Here is a 22,680-nt window from a genome sequence, read left to right as displayed (position 1 = left end):
CGTCTATAGGTAAAACAGCTTCTATGAAGTTAGACATTCTGAGACGTCTCCGCCAGTTTTTCTCACCGCTCCACCAGCCACCTCGCTGCACAAGACTTTCTTCTTTCTCTCATCCCTATTTTCTTCACCTCTGTAATGCAAGAGTTAACCAGTATTCTCAATCATTCATCTCTTTCTCTCGTAAACTCTGGAGCTCCCTGCCTGCTTCTGTATTTCCACGTTTCTATAACTTGAATTCCTTTAAGAGGGAGGTTTCAAAACAGTTATCCTTCAATTTTTGACCACCGCTTTGGACCCTATTCAGGGACCGGCATCTCATTGGTCTTTTTTTTTTCTTTATTAGATTTTGTTGCTCTTGGCCGGTGTCCCTCCTACATAGAGAGAGAAAAAAAAAACATCAGATAATTGATGTTGCCCATGCCGAAAACACGGACAAAAACACCAAAAATGCGTACCGTGCACGGCAACACACACACACACACACACACACACACACACACACACACACACACACACACACACACACACACACACACACACACACACACACACACACACACAGGTATGAATCACTCACACAACGGAAATTACTGGTGGACTTCCTTTTTTGTTTCTTTCCCACCTTTCTCTCTCTCTCTCTCTCTCTCTCTCTCTCTCTCTCTCTCTCTCTCTCTCTCTCTCTCTCTCTCTCTCTCTCTCTCTCTCTCTCTCTCTCTCTCTCTCTCTCTCTCTCTCTCTCTCTCTCTCTCGTAAAGAACATATTTACTAAATCAAACAGTGTGTTGTGAATCAAGAAACATCAGAATTCATTGCATGTCAAAGGGGTGTAAGACAAGGGGGAAAACCTCTCTCCTCTATTATCTGCCTTAAAGTATATTAAAGTAATAATGGTTAAGTATTGGTTTAGACTGGTAACTGGTAAACCTGAAAAATTTGCTTATGTCACGTATCAGTGTTTAATGGATATGGACACTACTGGACTATACACCTCCCCTTGGCTGAATGAAGTTAGATCAGTGCTGAACAGTTGTGGATGTCTGGAGTGTGGTTGTGTTAGGAAATGCCTAACCGTCTGTGGCTGGGTAAAGCTGTACAACAGAGGCTGAAAGATCAATGGACCACTCATTGGTGTGGAAATATTGTAACAAAGTCACTTTGCAGTAATTATGTTATTTTCAAGAATGTGCTTGATAGGGAGGACTATTTATCTAAACTTAAAACTAAGACAAGAATTACTCTAGTTAAAGTAAGAGCTAATAATAATAGATTACCAATAACAGTAGGTAGATACCGGAATATTCCAAGAGAGGAAAGGATCTGTAATAAATGTGATGCTGCCATTAAAGGAGATGAATACCATGTTGTACTTGAATGTAATAACTAGGCTTAGACGCAGATATATTTCAGAGTATTTCTGGATAACACCAAACAGACAAATATTGTATACTGACGCAGAGTGAAAGTGTTAGGATGCTAAATAAACTACTTTATTTCTTGGATGAGGTGTTTAAAATATTTCGGTGAGTCTGTGTTGGTATAGTTGAAGGTACGAATAGCTACTTCTATTGTGGAAAGAAAAAAGTGGTGGTTGTTATGAGATTATTTGATTTACTAGTTGTATGAGAAAAAAATGTTTAAGTGACAGTTGTAAGTAATGTATATGTAAACTGTGTCTATGTATATTAGTGTTTCAGGGGTTAAGGTGACAGTTGTGAACAATGAAGTAGCTGTGCTCCATACTTCTGTAAGGAAGTCTGAACAATAAATTTAATTCAATTCAGTTCTCTCTCTCTCTCTCTCTCTCTCTCTCTCTCTCTCTCTCTCTCTCGTCCGAGCACCCAATTTCTATGCCGCGCATTAAGGTTCCAGTGACGTCACAAGACTACGTCATAGGTCGAATTGCCAGCTTGGCCTAATTGTCAACATGGATGCCTCGCTGTTGAAAACTATGCTCGAGTCACAAGAACGAGCATACAAGGCTGCAATGGAGATGGTGGTAAAGTAGATGAACGACCATATTAAACATTTAGAGGGCAAAGTTTCGGATCTTGCAACCAGCCTTGAATTCACTCAACGGGAAGTAGATGACCTCAAAGCTCAGAACAAGGATCATGAAGAGGAGAAGAAAGGTGCTAAGATAAATATTGACAAATTAACCGAGCAAGTTGAGTTGTCAAATAAGAAAACTAAAGGACTAAAAGAAAGAATCAACTATCAAGACGATTACAGTATAAGGAAGAACATCAGGATTAGTGACAAGATCCATCAGGACAAGATGCATCTACCAGAACTCGTGCTTGAGCGAGCCCACAAGGTTGGTCCGCGCCGGGAAGACCAGCCTCGCACTATCGTGGCACGCTTCTCTCGATTTTGTGACAGAGAGGCCGTGGTGAGAAATGCGAATAAGCTGAAGGGGACAAACATTTTCTTAAATGATGACCTATGTCCAGCCTCACAAGTTGTTAAGAACGCTCAGATGCCGCTCCTGAAACAAGCAAAAGCCCAAGGAAAGATGGCCTTCTTCCGGCATACCAAGCTGATCGTGAGGGAGAGATACAACGACGACGGCGCTTATGTTGCTGCTGCTGCTAGGCGAGGACAGCAGCCAGCGGGGGATGCTGTAGGCGCTGCTGTGGGAGAGGCGGCGACCAGTGGTGGGGTCGAGGTAGAATTCAGGCCTGCTGCTGTTGGCGATGTTGTTGCCGTGCAAGTGGCGGATGCCTGGTCTGGTGGGAGAGCTGAGGGATTGCCTTCTTTCAACTCACGGTGCCCTGATGACTCCCGCACCCACCCTCACTCTGCACGCGGTGCCTCGCCTCAACGTAAGAAAACTCTACGTAGCAAACGTTAAGAAATAAATGTCATATTTTACCATACAATTGTTACAGGAATTAATGCTTTCTCATTTTTTTTATCATGGCAAATGAACATTTTCCTTTTCACAATAGTAATGATGTAGAGCTTATTAATGCAAGTATTACTACCAAATCAAATCAAATTTAAGTGTTCTTAATTTAAAGATGAGATGTTATGTAATGGGGATTATAATATCAACTTGTTACATATCAGTGAAAATGCCACAACATACATTAACATGTTTCAGTATTATACCTTCTCTCAAATAATTATAAAACCAACTAGAGTGGCTGATAGGTCTGCCATTCTTGGCAGACCTTGGAAATCCTTATATAACAGCAGGAATAATAAAATCTATAAAACACCGCAACAAGCTGCAAAAATTATATGGAAAATGACCATTAACGTATGAAGCAACATTCAAAAGCTGACATCAATAATTAGAGTAGCTAAAGAAAACTACCACAAATCAAAATTATCTCAACAGTCAGGTAATACAAAGAAAACTTGGGAAATACTCAACTGTTTAATGGGAAAAAATGTCTCAAAATTGACATCTTTAATGGATTTTGGTGACAAAATCTTCTCTAGCAACAATGATATTGCTGAAGGGTTTAGCAATTATTTTAGTAATATTGCCAGTAAATGGACCGCAGACATTCGTCCTGCCACTGTGCCATTTAATTCTTTCCTCCCTGATCCTGTGCCATTTTCCTTTTTTTCTAAGACCAACCACAGAGAAAGAAATTAAGGATATTATTACTGGTCTCAAAGTTACTTCACCTGGATATGATGACATCAACATAAAGGTAATAGAAAAATGCAGCGATAATATTTTTCCTTTTCTAAAGTTTATTATTAATAGATGTTGTAAGGAAGGATACTTTCCTAAGCAATTACAGGTGGCAAAAATTATCCTAACATTTAAGAAAGGTGATCAATGTAAGCACAATAACTATAGGCCTGTTTCTATTCTTCCCAGCTTCAGCAAAATCATCGAAAAGGTTTTCGTTATTAGATTAACTGACTACTTTACTAAGTTTTCCCTGTTTACAGAAACCTAATATGGATTCAGGCCCAAGTACTTAACATATGTAGCAATTTATAATCTGTGCCAAAGTATTCATGATGCTTTAGATAACAAATGTAACCAAATTACTGTATTTTGTGATTTAAGTGAGGCCTTCGATACGATATCGCACAATATTCTGTTAAGTAAACTAAATAAATATAGCATTCGGGGAAAGGCAAATGACTTCATAAGGAGCTACTTGAGCTTTAGAAAACAATTTACAATTTACAACAATATTTCATCAAGATATAAACATATTAATTACGGTGTCCCTCAGGGTTCAATCTTGGGACCGATATTATTCTTAATATATGTGAATGACAGTACGTACAAGCAACAAAATTAAATTCTTGCTTTACGCTGATGACACTACTATATACGTCCAGGGATAAAATATGGAAAAAATGGTTAATATTTTATATCATGAATTAATTAAGGTAACTGAGTGGATAACAAGCAACAGACACTAAACGTGTCTAAAATTTTCTATATGGTGTCATGTCTAACAAACGTAAATGAAGTTGATATTAACATAAAGATAAAAGACAATTTGTTGAATGAAGTTAATTGCATAAAATTTCTAGGCTTAATAATAGATGATAGATTAACGTGGAAACAACACATACATCAACTCTGTAGTAAATTGTCACAAATAACTGGTGTCTTGTACAAAATTAGAAACAATATAACTGTCCAATGTCTGAAATTAATATATATGTATACTGTTTATCCACATCTAATATACTGTTCGGCAATTTGTGAGGGAGCGTTTAAAACACTCTTAGATGGGTTATTTGTTGCTTAGAAAAAAAATAATTAGAGTAATGTTTTGTAAAAAAACGGTATGATCATACTAATCCTCTATTTTTTTAACACAGTCTTTTGAAAGTCCCCGACATAATATTCTTGCAAACTTGTATATTTGTTTTCAAATCAATTTACATATATCCCAATAATACATCTTATGAATTACTATCCAGTAATGTTAATAACACTAGAAGACCAAATGATCTGAAACTTCCTGTCTGTAGGACTGTCCACGCGCAGAGAAGTGTGAGTCTGGGAGTGAAACAGCCTTCCACAGGAAATTAAATCACTAACCTCTAAAACATCAGTTTGCTTAAAACCTAAATGAAGTGTTTCTTACTTCAAAACTATGAATACTAACCATAGCAATGTCTTTAAATCATGTTCCATTATGTTTTGGTACACAGATACACATATCAGGTGTGCATATCTTGTGGACATGTGTATGTACATCACCAACAATGATATAATTAATAGAAAACTTTGGCTAATATAACATATGTTACGGCAAAGTATGTATGTAACCATGCATACATTTGTTACGTATGTATGTGAGTATGTGTATGTATGTGCACAGTTTTGTATGTGGCCATGTGTGTGTGTGCATATATTGTGTGCCCGCATGTATACATCATGCTATACGTATGTTCTCATACAGGTTGCATATATGAGAGTGTCTGTGTATGTGCATGTTTATATGAATGTGTGTATGTATGCAGTTATATGCTGTAGTATGTATGTTTGGGGGTATCTATGTAAGTATGTCTACCTATGCTTATGTTCGCGAAGTTCACGTATGTAAACATATATGTGCTGAAAACAACAAAATACGTAGTCTATTACTACCTCTATCATGTGCAAAATTTCGGTTGAAATAGGAACAAGTTAGGGTGTAAACATTTGCGCTACTTGTGTAATTTTTTATTCAAGTCTGTATAAAAGCTTCGGTTTGATAGACCTGGCCTTAAGTATTTAACTTTGTATGAAATGCAGAAATGCAATAATGTTACAAAAGGCAAATAAAATATATCAATATCAATCTCTCTCTCTCTCTCTCTCTCTCTCTCTCTCTCTCTCTCTCTCTCTCTCTCTCTCTCTCTCTCTCTCTCTGTATCGACGATCCTGGATGTCTATTTCTCATTGCAGTGTCCAGTTTTAGTCTTAAGTCCTTCTCTGCAGAAAGAATGTTATCACTTTCTATTTTGTTTCTTTTGTAAATTACAGTTTATCTTCGTGGTTTCCTTCTTATGCTGTTCTGAGAAAATGAGAAAAAATGTTCATGTTTTGAAAAGAAAATGTGCATCTTAGTGTTATAAACTTATAGGTTTTCTGCTTTTTGTTTTCACTTGTAAATCACAGTCTCTGCATTCTGTATTTCCCCCCATAAGTCTCTAGCACCTATTGCACGGAACTAAACTACCCAATAATAATTTTGGGAGCGTGAATTAAGAACATACAAATAAAAGCAGGCTGCAATGGGCCATCAGCTCTATACGTTAGGTTTCTGTATATAGCATGGCTACTTATTTCCACCTTTTCTCCTTATCTATAAATTACTTTAATCTTCTAAAAAATCCCTATTGGATTTAGTAGGACATTTATTTACTTATTTCTTTATTGTTTTCAATTCATTATGTCCCTTGGCCAGCCGCTCTATGTATAAATAAAATGACTCGCTTTGCATGAAGCGAGCATCACTTCGTTAAGATTCTTTGTTTGAACATCCACAGCTCTGAGAGAGAGAGAGAGAGAGAGAGAGAGAGAGAGAGAGAGAGAGAGAGAGAGAGAGAGAGAGAGAGAGAGAGAGAGAGAGAGAGAGAGAGAGAGAGAGAGAGATTGTATGAACGAGACGTGTGTGTGCTTGTGTGTGTGTGTGTGTGTGTGTGTGTGTGTGTGTGTGTGTGTGTGTTCAAACCGTACTTACTCAGGCTCCCTTTAATAAACTCAATTTTTAATCCAAATAGCTTTGGTACGTTTGGGCACCTTTTTCGTTCTCCCTCCTCTTCCTCCTCCTCCTCCTCCTCCTCCTGGTATTAAGCCTCGAGGGCTTAATACCAGGAGGCAAAAATAAGCCTAAGTACAGTAAGCAATAAGATGGAAGTTTCCTCTGCACTGCCTCAATGCCTATATCTTTCCTGTGATGTGGGGACCAGAACTGCACAGCGTAGTCTAGATGAGGTCTGACCAGCGCCAAGTATAACTTTAATATTACTTCCGGCCTTCTATTTTTAACACTCCTAAAAATTAATCCTGGTACCCTATTTGCCTTGTTTCTGGCTTCTATGCATTGTTTCCCTAGACGGAGTTCAGAGCTAACTATAACTCATAAATCTTTCTCGTAACCTGGACCTACCAGAGTTTGGTTGTTTAATGTGTACCTATTGTGTGGGTTTCTCTACCTAAGCTAAGCACTTTGCATTTATTGATATTAAATTGCATTTGCCATCTATCCTTCCATTCATTCATTCTATGTAAGTCTGCCTGCAATGCGATGGCATCCGATTCTGACCTAATTAATCTACCTATCTTTGTGTCATCCGCAAATTTACTAACATCACTACTAATTCCACTATCCACTATATATATATTAGAAATAACAATGGTCCTAATACTGATCACTGTGGCACCCCACTAATTACATGACCCCACTCGAATTTCTAGCCGTTTATTACCACTCTCTGTCGCGTGTTACCAAGCCATGACCCTATCCAGCCTAACACCTTCCCATCTTTCCCGTGTGCCCTAACCTTTCTCAGGAGCCTTTGATTGGGTACCTTGTCAAATGCTTTACTTAAGTCCAGATATAAGATATCATAACTATCACCATTATCTACTGCCTCGTACACCTTACTGTAAAAACTTAACAAGTTTATCAGGCAAGACTTCCCCTTCGTGAAGCCATGCTGTGACTGATTTATCAAGTTATCTTTTTCTGAATGTTCCCTAATGTTCCTCGCTATTATTGACTCTAACATTTTACCTTTACAGGTATATAGTTAGACGCTAAAGTTTTATCTCCTTTCTTAAAGATGGGTACTACATTAGCCTGCCTCCACATTACTGGTACCTCACCCGACTCCAGTGATTTCCTAAAGACAGAAACTAACGGCTCACTAATAATCTCTTTACATTCCTTAAGTACTCTGGGATATATTTCATCAGGTCCTGGTGACTTGAACTTTTTAGCCTATCTATCTCCTGTTCCACTATCTCCCTAGTTATGGAAATATCTGTCAGCTTCTCATTCTCATCTGCTCTAAACACCTGTTCACTATCTGGCATATCTTGCATGTTTTCTTGGGTGAAGACAGTTAAAAAATAATCATTCAGAAGTTTACTTATCTCCTCCCCAGCTCCCCATCTGCTGCCTTTAATGGACCTACAGTATCCTTATTCTTCGTCATGTATACCTGATAAAATCCCTTGGGGTCCGTCTTCGCCTGGCTGGCTACCTTTAATTCATAATTGTCCTTAGCTTTCCTCATTAACTTCCTGACTGTTCTAACTAATTCATTATATTGTGTCCTTAAAACTTCTTCACCTGCTTGTGTCCTTAAAACTTCTTCACCTGCCCTTAATCTCTTATATATACTTCTCTTACGCCCTATGTAATGCTTTAACCATCTATTTAGGGTCATTTTTTTGTGATCTTATTGTTCTATATGGGATATTTGCTAACTGACCTGTATGAACTTTATCTACGAAATATTTATACAATTCATCTACATTTACTTCACCTAATCCCCTCATCTCGTCCCCTACCATCCTCTCCACTCCCTCATCTACTCGCCTCGACCTCACCTCTCTCATTTCAGCATGACCTGACATTCCAACATACTCACATCTATCTCCCCCTTCCTCTTTCCTCCTCCCTTCCGGACACATCTTCCCTCCTCTTGTCCTACACCCTCACGCCTCACCTCACCTCTCTCATCCTGCCTTATCTCTCTGAACTCCGTCCCTGACCTGACCTCACCCTGCATCTTTTGCCAGTCCACTCCTTGGAGGTACCTTTTTAATTCTTCAAAATCTGCTCTTCTTTTTTTTTTCTTTTTATGTAGGAAGGACACGGGCCAAGGGCAACAAAAATCTAATAAAAAAAATGCCCACTGAAATGCCAGTCCCATAAAAGGGTCAAAGCAGTGGTCAAAAATTGATGAATAAGTGTCTTGAAACCTCCCTCTTGAAGGAATTCAAGTCATAGGAAGGTGGAAATACAGAAGCAGGCAGGGAGTTTCAGAGTTTACCAGAGAAAGGGATGAATGATTGAGTATACTGGTTAACTCTTGCGTTAGAGAGGTGGACAGAATAGGGGTGAGAGAAAGAAGAAAGTCTTGTGCAGCGAGGCCAAGGAAGGAGGGGAGGCATGCAGTTAGCAAGATCAGAAGAACAGTTAGCATGAAAATAGCGGTAGAAGACAACTAGATATGCAACATTGCGGCGGTGAGAGAGAGGCTGAAGACAGTCAGTTAGAGAAGAGGAGTTGATGAGACGAAAAGCTTTTGATTCCACCCTGTCTAGAAGAGCAGTATGAGTGGAACCCCCCCAGACATGTGACGGATAAGCCCCTTCTACAGAGTTAGCAGCTGGGGCGGTGAGAAAAACTGGCGGAGACGTCTCAGAACACCTAACTTCATAGAAGCTGTTTTAGCTAGAGATGAGATGTGAAGTTTCCAGTTCAGATTATAAGTAATGGACAGACCGAGGATGTTCAGTGTAGAAGAGGAGGACAGTTGAGTGTCATTGAAGAAGAGGAGATAGTTGTCTGGAAGATTGTGTCGAGTTGATAGATGGAGGAATTGAGTTTTTGAGGCATTGATCAATACCAAGTTTGCTCTGCCCCAATCAGAAATTTTAGAAAGATCAGAAGTCAGGCGTTCTGTGGCTTCCCTGCGTGATATGTTTACCTCCTGAAGGGTTGGACGTCTAATAAAAGACGTGGAAAAGTGCATGGTGGTATCATCAGCGTAGGAGTGGATAGGACAAGAAGTTTGGTTTAGAAGATCATTAATGAATAATAAGAAGAGTGTGGGCGACAGGACAGAACCCTGAGGAACACCATTGTTGATAGATTTAGGAGAAGAACAGTGACCGTCTACCACAGCATCAATAGAACGGTCAGAAAGGAAACTTGAGATGAAGTTACAGAGAGAAGGATAGAAACCGTAGGAGGGTATTTTAGAAATCAAACCTTTGTGCCAGACTCTATCAAAAGCTTTTGATACGTCCAAGGCAACAGCAAAAGTTTCACCAAAATCTCTAAAAGAGGATGACCAAGACTCAGTAAGGAAAGCCAGAAGATCACCAGTAGAGCGGCCTTGACGGAACCCATACTGGCGATCAGCTAAAAGGTTGTGAAGTGATAGATGTTTAAGAATCTTCCTGTTGAGGATAGATTTAAAAACTTTAGATAGGCAGGAAATTAAAGCAATAGGACTGTAGTTTGAGGGACTAGAACGGTCACCCTTTTTAGGAACAGGTTGAATGTAGGCAAACTTCCAGCAAGAAGAAAAGGTAGATGTTGACAGACAGAGCTGAAAGAGTTTGACTAGGCAAGGTGCAAGCACGGAGGCACAGTTTCGGAGAACAATAGGAGGGACCCCATCAGGTCCATAAGCCTTCCGAGGGTTTAGGCCAGCGAGGGGCATGGAAAACATCATTGCGAAGAATTTTAATAGGTGGCATGAAGTAGTCAGAGGGGGGAGGAGAGGGAGGAACAAGCCCAGAATCGTCCAAGGTAGAGTTTTTAGCAAAGGTTTGAGCAAAGAGTTCAGCTTTAGAAATAGATGTGATAGCAGTGGTGCCATCTGGTTAAAATAGAGGAGAGAAAGAAGAAGAAGCAAAGTTATTGGAGATATTCTTGGCTAGATGCCAGAAATCACGAGGGGAGTTAGATCTTGAAAGGTTTTGACATTTTCTGTTAATGAAGGAGTTTTTGGCTAGTTATAGAACAGACTTGGCATGGTTCCGGGCAGAAATATGAAGTGCATGAGATTCTGGTGATGGAAGGCTTCAGTATCTTTTGTGGGCCACCTCTCTATCATGTATAGCACGAGAACAAGCTGTGTTAAACCAAGGTTTAGAAGGTTTAGGACGAGAAAAAGAGTGAGGAATGTATGCCTCCATGCCAGACACTATCACCTCTGTTATGCGCTCAGCACACAAAGACGGGTCTCTGACACGGAAGCAGTAGTCATTCCAAGGAAAATCAGCAAAATTCCTCCTCAGGTCCTCCCAACTAGCAGAGGCAAAACGCCAGAGGCACCTTCTCTTAGGGGGATCCTGAGGAGGGATTGGAGTGATAGGACAAGATAAAGATATGAGATTGTGATCGGAGGAACCCTAAAGTCAGGTATTTTACTAGTGTTTTTGTTTCTAATAGTTTCTTCCCATTCTAAATTGTACCTAATTTCCCTATGGTCACTGTTACCTAGCTGTCCTCCAACCTCTACCTGCGTGACTGCTTTCTCCTTGTTAGTAAGAATTAAATCTAGAATATTATTCTCCCTTGTGGGTTCTACGACTACCTGTTTTAAAAAAAAATTATCCTAAATTACCTTAAGAAATTCCTCTGCTTCCTTGTTACTCACAATCAGACTCCAGTCGATATTCCTAAAATTGAAATCTCTTACCACACATACCTGACTGTACCTGCCTGCTCTATTTAATTCCTGCCACAGTGAGGTGTTAATTTCCTCTGTACTGGTCGGTGGTCTGTAAACTACCCCTAGTACTACTGACTGTGATCCTTCCTTAATATCTACCCATATTGACTCTGCTTTGTTATCTGTTTTAATTCTATTGTTTATACAACACTGTAATGTGTCCCTAACGTATAACGCCTCCTCCTCTCCTGTTTTCCCTATCTTTATAGAACATTGTATACCCATCTATCTTAACCTCTGGATTAAATACTTTTCCTGACATATCTAACCAAGTTTCAGTTAAAGCAATGATATCAAATTTCTCTACGCTCGCTATTCCTCTAAGCAAGTCTATTTTATTCAGAATACTTTTACAGTTTGTGTAGTAAACACTTAAGCTATTTCTCACCATCCCTGAGCTAGCTACCTTTCTAGATTTAACTAATTTGCCCCTTGCCTTCTCCTCACTATCCCTTCTTCCCTCCTGACTAACGAAAAAAGTGCTGGAATGCAGTTACCTCCCGCTCGAGTGTTTCGGCCAAAACACGAACACCCTGGCGTGACAAATGCACTCCATCTTCTGGTATGCAAGGTGTTCCTACCATAGAAAAGGTCCCAGTTGTCGATGAACGTCCATCCATTACTTCTACAATGATTTGCGAGCCTGCGATTCACTGTAATAGCCCTGGACAGCCACTCAGCACCAACTCCCCTCCTCGGCAAGACACCACATACCACGGGGATCCCACCCTTGTCCCTAATCCTGTCCAAAGCCTGTCGAAACCTCCTGATAAGCTCCTCACTCCTGACCTTACCAAGGTCATTCCCTCCCGCACTGAGAAAAACAATGGGCTTGGTCCCATCTGTTTCCAAGCTCGTGTCTAGCCTATCAGCTACCTTCCCTATCCCGGCCCCCGGCAAACACACCCTCGACCTACGTTTCTTATCCCAAGCACAGAACGCACTATCTAAGTGCCTAACCTGACTATCACCAAACACAAGCACTCTACCTTGGGGCAGGGTAACTGCATCTGCCCCCTCCTTCTTGCCTCCTCCCGCCCTGTCCACCTCCTTCTCCTTCCCTTCCTCCAGCACATTGAAGGGATTCTTCGTCTCCACGCAAGGTGCCCTGAGGACCTTCACCCTCTTGGCTCCCCTGCACGCAACCGACCACTGCTCTTCCGTCGCCTTACTAGGTAAGGTGACGGTGGGCCACGACCCTCCCACAGGTGCTGAGATCCTCTCATAGAACTCAGCCTCCACCTCTGAGACCTTCGCAACGAAGGCCTCGAGAACAGGAGAACTAACACAACCGGTCGACTCAGTAACACAAGGCGCCATGTCTACACTAGCCAGCTATATTAGCGTCAGGTCACTGCTCACTAAACGCGTCTGATTATGATATTAATATTAATGATAATAGTAATAACAGTAATAATAACAGTAATGATAATAATAATATTAATAATAATAATAATAATAATAATAATAATAATAATAATAATAATAATAATATTATTATTATTATTAATAATAATAATAATGGTAATAATAATGATAATGATAATGGTAATAATAATAATGGTAATAGTAATGATGATAATAATGATAATAATAATAATAATTATTATTTTCAATAATAATAATAATAATAATAATAATAATAATAATAATAATAATAAAAACAGTAATGAAAATAAAAATAATAATAACAATGCTGTATGCTATAGCAATCCACTTACCTCCTTGTAATCCAACACCACAAACGCGCACAGAGAAAACACTAACCCAACACAAACACAACAGGAGCCGCACCACACGTGAACCACAAATACTTTAACTTACCGAAAGAAAATTCCAGCGCGATCCACTCCATAATTTCTTGTCGTGCTTCGTAACCCGCGGAACGTTGCAGTTGCAGTACACGCGGCAGCCAAATAGTTCCCGGATTGAAGTTTTGCTGCGCCGACCCCACACGTGAGTTCTCCCATAACGCTTATGTATAAACCATGCGGGAAATCTGCTCGTGTAAAGCGAACCATGGTCCCTTCACTGGTCTGTCTCTATTCGTGTGTAGAGGGAAAGTGTATATGGGCAGGGAAGGGCAGGTTAATGGCACGATTGTGTCAGGAGGAGGCAGAAAGAGAAATCTGAGTGAATATGTGAAAGAATGCAAGTAGCGATGGGAAGGGAAGAATAAATAGAAGAAAGGGAGGCGAATGACATGGAGAAAGAGAGAGAGAGAGAGAGAGAGAGAGAGAGAGAGAGAGAGAGAGAGAGAGAGAGAGAGAGAGAGAGAGAGAGAGAGAGAGAGAGAGAGAGTCAGCGTCAGTGTCAGTATCCGTATCAGTATCAGTATCAGTATCAGTATCAGTGTCAGTATCAATGTCAAGACTCAGGAAATAACAGGAAAGAAGGAAGGGCTGGAAGGAAGCGGAATAAATAAGAAAGGAAGGGAGGCAGGGCTGGAGGAAGAAGAAGGGAGACAGGGAGAGAGGAGCGAAGGAAACAATGAAGTTGGGAGAGAAGTGGAGCAGTGAGGGAAAGAAGGATAGAAGGGATAGGAGGAAGAGGAAGAAAAGAGGTAGGAGTCTTTGGCCTTGCATCGTTGTCCTTATGGCGCACTTCGAGGATGACTGAGTGGCTATTATGCGCTCTGGCCCTCCTCCTCCTCCTCCTCTTCTTCCTCCTCCTCCTCCTCCTCCTCCTCCTCCTCCTCCTCCTCCTCCTCCTCCTCCTCCTCCTCCTCCTCCAAAGTAATCATTCCAGACGTTATTGTAAGGAATCCAATTTTGGTGGCTCATTAATCTTGCGAGTTTAACCATCCTCTTCCAGTCTACACACACACACACACACACACACACACACACACACACACACACACACACACACACACACACACACACACACACACACACACACACACACACACACACACAAACTTTAGGTCCTATGTCGTCAGCAGGCCTGTTGGGATCTTCACTTTGGCCTATAGGTTTTCCAAATGAGGCCATTAATTTACCTACATACACTTTTATTAATGCAAAAGTAGCAGTTGTAGGTGGTAGTAGTAGTAGTAGTAGTAGTAGTAGTAGTAGCAGTAGTAACAGCAGCAGTTTTAGTAGTAGTAGTAGTAGTAGTAGTAATGCGCTTTTAAATTTGTATTCCTTCCCATTACCTTGTTTTAACTGCTTTATAATATTTCAGTGTAAGTCTCTTTCCATAAAAGGTTTCAGGAACTTTTAACATTTGCGAGATTAGAATTAAGTCTTTTAATAACGTTTTTATTCTGACGAGGCTATGCATCTGATGAGTGAGGGGAGTGAGAGGAGAAGGAGGAGGAGGAGGAGGAGAGCAAGGTGATGAGAACTCAATAATGGGAACGAATTGGAGACAAAGAAAAAAAAACATAAATAAATAAAATAAATAATTATTAGTGAAATAAAGTTTCTTCCTCGTCGGGCGATCACTGTTAAAATTTTTGATATAGTGGCAGGAAGCGCACCTTGTCTTACCCTTCTGGCTGTTCCTTTTTTCTCCGCATCACCCTTTTCTCCCCTTCTTTATTTTCCTTCTATTTCTTACACCGCCTCTCACCTCATCACGTCTTCTACCCCTTTTTTTAGTATCCTATTTCTTACGTCTCCTGTCTCCTCATTATCCTCTCTGTTTGTTCTTTAGTCTCCTCTTCTTCTTTATTACATCACCATTTACTTGAAATTTTTTCTCTTATCTGACTTTCTAATCCCTCACTCCTCATCCTCATTACCGTGCCCTTTCCAGATCCTCATGTGCATTTTCGTTCTTTAGAGTTTTATCTCGTGTTCCACTAACCATTAACTCATCAATCCAACCAAGTTAGCCATCTATCTATCCATCTATCTGTCTATCTATCTATATATCTATTTATTTATCTATCCATCCGTCCATCTACCAAGCCAGCCTTCCGGCCGTTCGTCCAACTACTTAACCAATGAACAATCCATCCATCCATTCACCAAACCATTAAACCATAATTAATCAAATGGATCTATCATCCACACTCATCCACAGACATACGCACACTCATCCGCAGATATACATATACACACAGTCTTCCATAGATTTTTCATTCATAAAACTATCCACATGATCAGATTTCTGAGTGAGGTGGAACAAACTTGTTCAATGCTTCAAAAACTCCTCCATTTATCAACTTCCATCTATCAACTTGACACAACCTTTCAGGTAACTGTTCCCTTTTTTTTACTGACACTCAACTGTCCCCATCTCACAGACTGAACATCCTTGGTTTGTCCTTTATTTTATAATCTAAACTGTAAACTTCACATCTCATCTCTAGCTAAAACAGCTTCTATGAAGTTAGGTTTTCTGAGTCGTCCTTCTCCGCCAATGTTTTTCAACCTCGTACACCTTGGAACTCCCTGCCTCCTCCTTCCTATGACTTGAACTCTTCCAAGAAGGATATTTCAAGATAGTTATCCTTCATTATTTGATTATCCAATTTGACTTCACTTTGGGATCTGACAATCAAGTCGGCCTTTTTTTCAAGTTTTTATTACCTTTGGCCAGTGGCTATCTTACATAAAAAAAAAGTTTGTAAAGGAGGAGAACGAGGAAGAAGAGGAGGAGGAGGAGGAGGAGGAGGAGGAAATCGTGAGATTTTCACTGAAAGGGAATTAGATCATCTTAATTTGCAAGAGTATATTCTCCCATTCCCCCTCCTCTCTCTCTCTCTCTCTCTCTCTCTCTCTCTCTCTCTCTCTCTCTCTCTCTCTCTCTCTCTCTCTCTCTCTTTCCTTTACGACAATTACAATTTACAGTTTACAATTTACGACAATATTCTTTCTTCTGTTTAATTTTCCTTTTCGCGGATGAAGTCATTAGGGATAAAGAATGAAAATGAAAGACGCGGGGACGTGGTAAAGTTTGTGTGTGTGTGTGTGTGTGTGTGTGTGTGTGTGTGTGTGTGTGTGTGTGTGTGTGTGTGTGTGTGTGTGTGTGTGTGTGTGTGTGTGTGTGTGTGTGTGTGTGTGTGTGTGTGTGTGTGTGTGTGTGTGTGTGTGTGTGTGTGTGTGTGTGTTTTAGTGTGTGTGTGTGTGTGTGTGTGTTTTTAGTGTGTGTGCGTGTGTGTATGTGTGTGTGTGTGTGTGTGTGTGTGTGTGTGTGTGTGTGTGTGTGTGTGTGTGTGTGTGTGTGTGTGTGTGTGTGCCCGCGCGCGCGCGCCAGTGAAAGAGACCAGCCTCCTATTTAGCTTTGTATCTAGCTCGACACACACACACACACACACACACACACACACACCGTCTTGACCTCACACGGGAAGGACGTGTGATCTTAGGCGTTCTAGAGTAGCCTCGGCCAGCATGTTGGCCTTCCCTGCCCCCTGTTGATAGTGACCTCAGTTTTTATCTGTTTTCAACTTTCAGTTTTAGTTTTAGGCTCGCCCTGGTGTGATTGTTGTACTTGTGAACATATTTAGCGAGTGCTTGTCGATACATAAAGAAAAATGTGTGCTTCAGTGCAAACGTACGAACGCAACTACCTCCTGCGTCGTAGGCGAGGATCCGGTTACCCGCCGCCCAACGTGATACAGTGCCTTAAGACCTTGAAACTATTTCGGAATCGCGGATCGAGAGGAGGTAAAAATGTGGAGCGTCCCATCAAGGTAGTGACCTCCAGTGCCAGAGAAGACCGCAGGGTGGAGAAGAGGGAATACAAACACTTTGAAGTGCCGTGTGTGTGGTATAGTCTTCCCTCCCTCCTCTTATTTAATGCGACGTCTCTGGCCAACAAGATGGACGAGTTGATTGTGACGGTGAGTTCTACTAGTGCGGACATTGTGGTGGTTACTGAGGCGTGGCAGATTGTTCCTGAGGTGTGAACGATGCAGGAATACCAGCTCTACCATCACCTCAGGACAGGACACAGTGGGCGGGGGGGTGGCCGTTTTCTGCCGCTCTGTCCTCAGCTGTCCTCAGTCCTCACCAAGATCGTGGACTTCCCCACCCACCAGCAAGCCATCCTCGACCTTATACTGACAGACTTGGGCCAGCAGTACTCGCCCCCCAAGCCGCTGCTTCCCATGGGATGGGGCACCCACCTCTCCATACTGTGGACACCCACACCCACCACCTCGACCCCCCCGACTGGCTGTCACCAGGACCCACCACCCCATGCCTGACTCAGCCATGAGGGCGTTTGGGCAGTGGGTGACACAACACCCGTGGACCGAGGTGCTGGATGTGGAGGACGTCCACTCAAAATGGCACAATTAAGTCGCCACCGCTACTTTCCAGCCAAGAGCGTCACAGTGCATCTGTCTGATGCCCCCTGGATGACGCCCCGCATTAAAAGACCAGATACTCGTGCCCGGTCCTATACAGGAAACTAAGAAACAGAGTGATCAGGGAGATGAAGGCTGCCAAGGCAAGCTATTACCCGGACAAGATACACAACCTCAAGCTGGCCAACAACAGACAGTGGTACGCTAAGATCAAAGCTTTGTGTGGCCTACAAAAGCACACTTCATCCCTCCCTTGCACCTCACACCTTCCTGCTAATCTTGCGGCTCAGGAGATGAACGATCACTTTGCCACAATCTGCCAGACCTTTCCTCCCCTCCACACCACTCCGCTTCCTGCCTATCTTCCCGCTCCCTCCCCTCCCCCCGTTGTCCAGGCGATGGATGTTTTTTTAAGAGAATACTCAAATTCAAACCAAGATTCACCACACCCACTGACCTTCCTATAAAAATCTTCAAGGAGTCTGCTGTAGAGCTAGCAACACCGCTATGCTCCATAATAAACGCCTCTCTCTCTCCCAACACTCTTGCCCCGCAGACTGGAGGATATCTTACGTCACCCCCATCCCCAAAACTTCCAGTCCACAGTCACTCAGTGACCTCAGGCCAGTCTCTTATCACCCCCATCTCTAGCCTTATTTGTGAAGATTTTGTATATGACTGGGCCTACACCAAAATTTATAATACCGTGGATATTAGACAGTTTGGAAATATTAAAGCCACCTCCACCTCCCATTACCTGACCAGCTTCATTGAATTCATCCACAGCCACCTCGACAAGCGAAACACCTCTCCAGCTGTTGATTTTTTGGACTTCAAAAAAAAGCCTTTGATATTGTTGATCACACTGTTGTCATCGGCAAGGCAATAAGTCTGGGTCTCCCTCCTAACCTGGTAGCGTGGCTAGCCGACTTCCTCACAGGGAGGCGTCAGGCTGTTCGCTATCTAGGCTCTGTCTCTAATTTCCAACAGCTGACGTGGGGTCCCCCAGGGGACCAAGATGGGTCCACTTTGCTTCCTCCTCATCAACGACGCCCTTACTGCCCGCTGGAAGTATGTGGACGACTGCACCGTGGGCGTCCCAGTTTCCAACAAGAACCCGGACTACTGGCCACTGCAAGCAATTCTGGAGCGACTTCAGACGTGGACGGAGGAGAGCAGGATGACCATCAACTACAGCATTTCTGCTTCCTCTGTACCAGTGCCCCCTCCCCAGCTCACAGTGGGCCCTCACCCCCTCCAGATGGTCCGATGTGCCAAGCTTCTCGGAGTCACGGTGGACGACCAGCTGACCTGGAAGCATTATGTCGCCACCACCGTAAGATCCGCTACCTACAGGCTGTACATGCTGCGCACACTCAGGTTGCTGGGGACGCCGACAGACGAGTTAAGGGGGGTGTACCTCACCTTCATCCTCCTCAAACTCATGTATGCCTCCCCAACGTGGTCCTCCTCCCTCACACACACTCAACAGCTACTGCTGGAGAGTGTGCAGAAAAGGGCGTGCAGGGTCATCCTTGGCCCTGCCTACACCACCTATGATGAAGCCCTGACCACCCTGAGTCTGTCCAGACTATCCACCAGGCACCGAGAGGCTCTGGAAAAGTTTGGAAGGGGACTGCTGCCATCATCCATGTCTCAGACACATGCTGCCGCCTGACGTGCCTCGCTCTGGTCCGTGCCAACAGACACTACAACAAGATAACGCCCCTAAAGGCGCCGCGCACGGACCGGTACAGACTCAGCGCGATTCCCACCATGGTGCGAGCCATTAATCAATAGTATTTCCCTTCTAGATTAGACTTGGCTTTAGGATAAATGTTAAGTATTTTTCCATCCCCCTCTGTACATTTTCAATTTGTTAACTGCCTAAAGAATAAACCGTTTATTATTACTATTATTATTATTACTACACAGTGAGAGTGAAAGTGAAGAGAAAAGACAGCATAATTCAGGCTGACATGTTGAACGAACGTAATTTACATGTTGAACAAACTGACATGTTGAACAAATGTAATTTACATGTTGAAGAAATGTAATATTATATGAAGCAGGGCGAGACTCAGGAACAGAAAACGCTAGCGAGCTTCAGAGATATGCATGTAGATAGAACACGGATCGCGAGAAAGACAGAAAGGTGAAGACATGCAGAATGAAGCAGGAACTATACACACAAAGGGAAAACGAAAGGAACAAAAGAAAAATATAAGAAATAAGGGAAGCTGCAAGAAGCGACCAGGCTTACACGTGGCAGTCCCTGTATGAAATATACCTACCTATTTTCATCTATCATCCCCATCCATAAACACGTCTAATCTCTTAAAGCTCCCTAATGTCTTAGCACTAACAACATGATTACTGAGTCCGTTCCACTCATCTACCACTTTATTTGAAAACCAATTTCTTCCTATCTCTTTCTTAAACCTAAATTAAACTAAATTAAACCTAAATTTGAAGACGTTATTTCTTGCTTTATCCTGATTGCTGATTCTAAGAATTTTGCTTACATCCCCCTTGTTGTAGTCCTTATACCACTTAAAAACTTCTATCAGGTCCCCTCTTAAGCTACGTCTCTCTAAAGAATGTAAATTTAACAACTTTAATCTCGCCTCGTAAGGAATATTCCTCATCCCCTGTATCCCTTTAGTCATTCTCCTTTGTACTGATTCTAATAGACCTATATCTTTCCTATAATGTGGGGAACTGCACAGCGTAGTCTAGATGAGGTCTGACCAATGCCAAATATAACTTTAATATTACTTCGGGCCTTCTACGGTTAACACTCCTAAAAATGAATCCTAATACCCTGTTTGCCCTGTTTCTGGCCTCTATGCATTGCTTTCCTAAACGGAGTTCAGAGCTAGCTATAACTCCTAAATCTTTTTCGTACCCTGAACCTACCAGTTTCGTTGTTTATTGTGTACCTACTGTGTGGATCTCCTCTACGTACGCTAAGTACTTTGCATTTGTTGATATTAAACTGCATTTGCCATCTGTCTGTCCATTCATTCATCCTATCTAAATATGCCTGCAAGGCGATAGCATCCGATTCTGACCTAATTAATCTACCTATATTTGTGTCATCCACAAATTTACTAACATCACTACTAATTCCACTATCCAAGTCAATGATATATATTAAAAACAACAATGGCCCTAATACTGATCCCTGTGGCACCCCTGTGGCACATGACCTCGCCTGCCTGGCTGCCTTTAATTCATAACTGCTTTTAGCTTTTCTCGTTAACCTCCTGACTGTTCTAGCTAAATCATCATATTGTAGCCTGCCTTTAATCTCTTATATAATATTATACTTCTCTTCCGCCTTATATAGTGTTCTAACCTAACAGTCATCCATTTAGGGTAATTTTTCTGTGATATTATTGCTCTGTACGGGATGTTTGCTAACTGTCCTGTATGCAATTTATCTACGAAATATATATACAACTCATCTACATTTACTTCACCTAATCCCCTCATCTCGGCCTTTTCCAAATACAGGAAGAGACAGACATGGCGTCGAAGATGAATGGTGAAAATGTATAAAGAAACGAAGGAATGCACAAGGGAAAGATACGGAGAGAGAAGACAAAGGACAAGAACCACACATGAGAAGGTAGCCAGACGGTTAGGACGACACACACACACACACACACACACACACACACACACACACACACACACACACACCTGGTAAACCATGACCACATTCTTCCTGAGCTTCTGGGAAACAGGTAATAAGGTGAAACAAACTAATCGAAAGCCTGGGTCTCTCTCTCTCTCTCTCTCTCTCTCTCGCCATATAAACACTGTGCAGTGAAGGTCCCACAATATAGCTATCTTCTCTGAACAAAGAACAGCTCTGGACCCCTAAAAAAGGACTAGAAGGCTTATGAAGGTACAAGGAATAGACCAGTGAGGTAAGGGAATATATGAGTGATAGCAACAGAAGTATTTGGAGAAAAAATATTGCATTCACTCACTCAAACCTCACCTGTGGTCCTAGTACCTGAAATCTGCACATGCGCAGAACGTTCAGTAGCAGCCGACACCCCCACACCCAGTGCCCCTACAAGTTACCTGACGTGTTCCTGGGTCACTCTCATCTTAAAAAGTATAAATTGCAAAAACTAAAAGGATGACTTTAGAACTTTTTACTTTAGAAGATGCAGATGCTGTCCGGGCTTTGGATCCAGTTAAAGAAAGCCCTGGCAACTCTAATTAATGCCGATGCCTCCCAGCAACCATCAAATAATGTATTATTGGATGAGATCAAGAGTTTGAAAGAAGAAGTGAAAGCTATGGCCGGCATTAAGCAAAAAGTGGACCATCTATCTGAGAGGCTGGATCAAGCATACAAGATCATCACACAGCAGCAGTTATTTCTAGAATCTCTAGATAACAAGGAAAGGAAAACAACTTGTTTATAACAGGATTACCAGAGGAGGACGACACAATTGGCAGAATTGATGAGGAGAAAGTTCGGAATGTGATAGCAGCGACCGGATATCAGCTGACCTCCGCCTCGACATCATGGGAGAAAAAACGGCTGGGAAAGGATAATGAACGTAAGAAAAGGACCTCTCCTCGTCGTGAGGGGGGACGGACAGCAGAGAAACGACATCTTGAAGAAGGCTAAGAATCTGAAGTCAATTTTTTATTTTTTATTTATTTTTTATCTTTTTTTTTTTATGTAGGAAGGACACTGGCCAAAGGCAACAAAAATCTAATAAAAAAATGCCCACTGAAATGCCAGTCCCATAAAAGGGTCAAAGCAGTGGTCAAAAATTGATGAGTAAGTGTCTTGAAACCTCCCTCTTGAAGGAATTCAAGTCATAGGAAGGTGGAAATACAGAAGCAGTCAGGGAGTTCCAGAGTTTACCAGAGAAAGGGATGAATGATTGAGAATACTGGTTAACTCTTGCGTTAGAGAGGTGGACAGAAGAGGGGTGAGAGAAAGAAGAAAGTCTTGTGCAGCGAGACCGCGGAAGGAGGGG

This window comes from Scylla paramamosain, chromosome 29 (assembly GCF_035594125.1).
Source record: "Scylla paramamosain isolate STU-SP2022 chromosome 29, ASM3559412v1, whole genome shotgun sequence".
In the NCBI taxonomy this organism is placed as follows: Eukaryota; Metazoa; Arthropoda; class Malacostraca; order Decapoda; family Portunidae; genus Scylla; species Scylla paramamosain.
Note: the sequence above shows the minus strand (reverse complement) of the source record.